We start from the raw sequence: 5,091 nt of genomic DNA, 5'->3' as shown, positions 1-5,091 counted from the left end.
GCCGCTCCGGAGTTCTGGCTGCAATATCCAAACGGCTCTTTCTTACCAGCTTTGGGAAAGGCGAGAGCCGGGACGGGTACGGGAGCCTTTTCCTCCTCCTTTCCTTTCCTTTCCGCTCCTGTGCCGAGCCGCCCCCCCTTTTTCCCGCCGCTAGATGGCGTGTGGATGACGGGAAGTGAGCTCCCGGCGGGTGCTGCTGCTGCTGCGGGGACGGGCGGACCCCCCGCACCGCACCGCGCTCCCCGCGCCCCGCATCGCCCCGCACCGCGCTCCCCGCGCCCCACACCGCGCTCCCCGCACCGCCCCGCACCGCGGCCCCGCCGCCGCCCCCAGCCGCCGCCGAGCCGGAGGCACCGCCGCATCTCCAGGGGCAAACGGGGACGTAATTCTTCGAGCTCTGCGTGCGGCTCTGCTAGACACAAGGAACTGTCTGTATTTTTTAATTAAGATTCTGAAAACACTCGGTGTCTTCTTCACAGAGCTCGCATCAAGACACCAGAAGGTATTCCTCCTTCTAGTTTACGCTTGTTTCAGTTTCCTAGTAGGAGGCTTCCCAAGGAATCATAAAGTAAATAGGTTCCTTTATACTGGAAGATCTTCTGACCAGACCTCCCAGTCCAATAACCTATTTTAGGCCTACATCAAAGAAACTTGAAAGAAAAATAACTCAAATATATACTGAAGCTTGAGAGGTATCGCTTTTCTGTACTTTAATAACATGCTCTACTTTGATATACATTAACTTCTGGTTTAGTTCCCATGAAAAAGATGAACACTGTCAGTACTGGAGTAGAATCACAGAATGGTCAGAGTTGGAAGGGACCTTAAAAATCATCAAGCTCCAACCCCCCTGCCATGGGCAGGGACATCTCCTACTAGAACAGGTTGCTCAAAATCCCATCCAGCCTGGCCTTGAACACTTCCGGGGATGGGGCATCTGTTCCTAAAAGAAATACCAGAAAGCATGGAGAGAAAAGGTTTAAAAATGATTGTGTGCAATTCCTAACTTAGGAAAACTTGTGATGATGATCGATCGCGTATAGAAAATCATGTGAAATAAAATATCACATAAAATAAAGATACTTCATGTAGTTTTATTGAAGTTGTTTGGTGGTTTATTGTTTTGTTGGGGTTTTTTCCTAACTCAAAAGCTCAGTATATTATATCCTATAAATTAACCCATTAATTTGAAATTAGTTAGTCAGCTGCAGGTATTGAGCTTTCAATGATGCAGATATTCTTCTCCCATATGAAAGATTAGGGGTTTTGATTTGGTGCTGCAAAAAAACAGTCCTGTAGCAATTAATAAACCCCAATTTATGGTCCTGTCAGCTCAAGACTGAGACAATAACACAGGACAAAGAGGTTTCATTTTCAGTCTTCAGCTATGGATTCTTTTTGTAATCAATAACTGCTGTTATTTTTTAACATTCCTACCTTTAAAGAAAATGGTGACTTCTTTCAGTTGCTTTTTTCTTTGCACTTTTTTTCTAGAATAGAATTCTTCACTTGCAACAAAGTGTTTTCCCCCCATTACAGAGATGGGAATGGGTTCCATTAAAGAATCACTTGGATTCTTGTTGTAGTCTTAAAGTTGTTTCAGAGATTTACACATTTAATCAGGAAATGGAAAAAAAACCCAAACAAACGCAATACATTTGGACAAGTGGGTATCAGCTAGTGTGATAACATTGTGTCTGCTTTAAATCAGAAGTTTGAAACCAGTCCAGGTTCAAAGTCTTTTCTGACACCATTGACTATTTGGAAATACTATCACCTCACCTTAAATTTTTGTGGACAGCCTGTGTATCAGAGGCATTTTTCAGAAACAGTGTCCTGGAAGGAAGAGACAGATTATATTCCGTTAGTGTCTTATTCTAACAGGAAATCCATTAATATACTACTGAGAAATGATAACCAGGAGCTCAAACTTTCACATCTCGTGCCTTGAGTTTATTGTCTTGAAATTGTCTGGCTGTAGTGTTCCTTACTTTGTACATTTCAGAAGGACTAAATTCGGGTACGTAAAGTGTACTTAAATAATCAGCTCTTCTGAAGTCAAAATCCTGCCTGTGACATCAGAATTAGCTACCAGGAGATTGGTGTGATGTGACAGGGAGGATTATGACTTCAAGTAGGAATTAAGTAGCAGGGACTCAAATGAGACAAAAATCCTATTTTCAAGCGAAGAAAATAAATCCTAGTAATTGTAGGAAAAGAAGAAAATGGTACTAAGGGGAATGCACAATGGACTCCAATATGAGCTCTTAATTCTTTCCAAAGTCATGAGGCATAATGAACTCTCTAAGGATTAAAGAAGATAACAGCTATGATGCATAAATTTATATTAATGTGTTTAATTTTTTCTTTAATATTTTTAGAAGAATTTAGACTGTTTGCAACCAAGAATTTTCTTTACAGGCTGAATGTACATGTACATCCCCTCTTCCTAATTCCTCTACTATTAAGCAAGGTCTTTCTTTTTGAGAAAAGAACACTACGAATATTTAAAGCCATCTTGTAACCTCTAGATTCAGCTCTACATCTGACTTTTTTCTTTCCTTCCTCTAGTCTAGAAGATAATTTCACAGTTCCTCCATTCTTATACTAGTATTTTTATACACTCAATACCAAATGCATATAATCATGAAGAGATGAATGGTTTCTGAATATATGCTATTTTCCCCCTTCTGGATTATTAAGAGTGGCTTCCATAAGGAGACATATATTTATCTACTATTTGGTCAAACAATGCAACAGGCTTTTTTTTTCTTTCTTTCTTTTTATTTATAGGAACCAAAATTACTTATTCTTCTTCAAAATACAAAGTTTCTTCCAAAAGCCACTCTTGTTATTCCTAGCAGAATATACTACTAATCTGCCACTTCTGCCTCATTAATTGCTTCTTTGAAGGTCTGAGATTTTCTCAGTCTGAACAAAAGAGGGGTTTTTTTTGACGTTTTGTTTTGAGGGTTAGTTTTGTTTGGTTTTTTTTGCAATGGAGGGAACACTCTTGAGACCTTCTAAGTAGGAAGAGTCTGGTATAAGGATTTGTAGAGAGCTGATTGCAACCCCACTGAAGGACTGGGTCACAAGATTAAGAACAATTCTTTCAGAGGAAAATGTTTGATTCTATAATGCCAATTAAAAAATAATGCTTTGGTCAAACAGGCAACCAACACAAATATATGTAGTCCTAGTCTGTAGTTTCCTTGTCTTCATAGGTTTATCTTCTTTAACTCTAGCTGCTTTTTGTACTATGGGCTACACAGAATAAGTGGGAGGCTTTTGATGTGAGCATAATTTTCCAAAGGCAAAAAAGCCATCTTCCTGGGAGTTTGCTAAAAAAGGCTCAGGTCACTTTGCAGTGCAAGTGCTTGTGGTCCTTCCTTCTATATGGAGAAATGGATTGCTCTGGATGTTAAAAAATGACCTCTCACTGGTCAAGGATTAAGCCGTACTGTGGGGGAATTGCACAATATGCACCATTTCTTTTAATTTCTGAAGACGACCTGAGAGTTAGTATAGCCATCATTAACCTATAAAAAGACCCTTATTTCTGTGGAAAAGATTTTTTATGCATTTATTACAGATTGAGTGGATGGAAGAGGAAGACAGAGCTATCAGCACTGTGGTTTCTTTTTTTCTAAAAGTGAGGTTAAGTCAGTACTTGGAACCATCTCAGGAAAACCTCACATTCTTCCAAAGTGGGGCTGATTCAATCTCAAATATTTGTACTTTATCTGCTGTAAACCAACAAATACTGATTTAGTAATTATATATGTTTTTCTTGATGTACAGAATATTATATAAAAGATTAATTCTATTAAACTATGTATTAGTCATATTAAGCTCTGGGAATTCCTCTTCAAATTAGTGATATTTTACCCATCATGAAATGGTAAATAAAAACTTTTAAACTTTACTTTAGATAAATACATATTTCTCATTTTGAATTCATGTTTTGGCTTGTATAGTATCTTCAAAGGAATAGTTGTTTTGTCTATATAAGGAGGCTCAATTTCAACCAATTTAGCTTTAGGCATCTGTGCTACCTAATTAAGAGCCTGCTCACCCTGACTTCCTAGAGTCGACAGAGAGAGAAACAACTCCAGAGAGCAATCCATCCTACCTACAATCTCAATGTATGTGTCCAGGTACCTGTTGACTGTAAAAGGCAGGCTGGGATGACTGTGGTGCTTAAGCTAGGAGTCTTAGATACTTTAAATTAGGAAGGATGATCCTGAGATTGAGAGCCTGAGCCAGTCTGCTAAGTCAACGGGAAACTACCCTGGACTTCAAGTGTCTTTAAGGTCACATCCTTAGAAAGAGATACTAAAGGTGAATTAATGCAAAAAACTAATTGACCACCAGGGTTCATACTCCTGGAAGCACTGAAGAACTTTGGGGAGTCTTCTTTGACAAGGACTTACTCCATGTTGCTGTAGCCACATTTCTAATCACATGCAGAATCTTCAGCAGCAGCTGATACCCACCCTTCACTCCACAAGCACTTAAAGAATAGAGAAAACACAGTAATGTTTAGATGCTGTTAGAATTTATAGTATGGATTAGAAACATTGTCTTCTCATACTGAAGTGTAAGGTGCCAGTAAAGTACATGGTTCTGACAAATCTCTTCGTCAGTGTGTGACAACATATCACTTTGACTAGTTGTCTGAGTATGTAGAGTTTGGTGTTTCCGTTTGTCCTGGCTTTGTGCTCTGATTTTCTAACATCATTTACTTGAGAGATTGGGTAAAATATATATCAGACATGACTGAAGATATTTTATCTAATCTGGTTCTTGAAGACCAATGCACATTAAGACCATATTGCAGCAGGCAGACAGTATCTGCAGAATTAACAGTCTATGATTCAGTCATGACCATTCCTTCGTATGTTTCTTCTTGAAAAGAAAGAAGAAAGCTTTCAGAAGAAAGCTTGCCTAAACTGAAGGACCAAAGCGGGTCAAAACTTAAATAAAATTTGCAAGTCCAGGTCATTTAAGTTAGGGTGCTGAATCCTACTTTGCGCATTAAACTGAAATTATGTGAATTCTCCAGCCTTACTGCAGTGAAAAGGGTAAATC

The 5,091-nt window shown here is 39.1% G+C and overlaps 1 protein-coding gene across 1 annotated transcript in view; it reads right to left on the bottom strand.

The window, feature by feature from the left end:
• KCND2 (potassium channel, voltage gated Shal related subfamily D, member 2) overlaps positions 1-281 on the bottom strand; it is a 273,760-nt gene extending 273,479 nt beyond the window's left edge. Inside the window, exon 1 of the mRNA XM_014964300.1 lies at positions 47-281. The gene's annotated coding sequence lies outside the window, so the exon portion shown is untranslated. The remainder of the gene's footprint in view (positions 1-46) is intronic.
• Between the last annotated feature and the right edge of the window lie 4,810 nt (positions 282-5,091).

This window comes from Calidris pugnax, unplaced genomic scaffold (assembly GCF_001431845.1).
Source record: "Calidris pugnax isolate Ruff unplaced genomic scaffold, ASM143184v1 scaffold44, whole genome shotgun sequence".
NCBI classification, from domain to species: Eukaryota; Metazoa; Chordata; class Aves; order Charadriiformes; family Scolopacidae; genus Calidris; species Calidris pugnax.
This window is presented reverse-complemented; position numbering and strand designations above follow the sequence as displayed.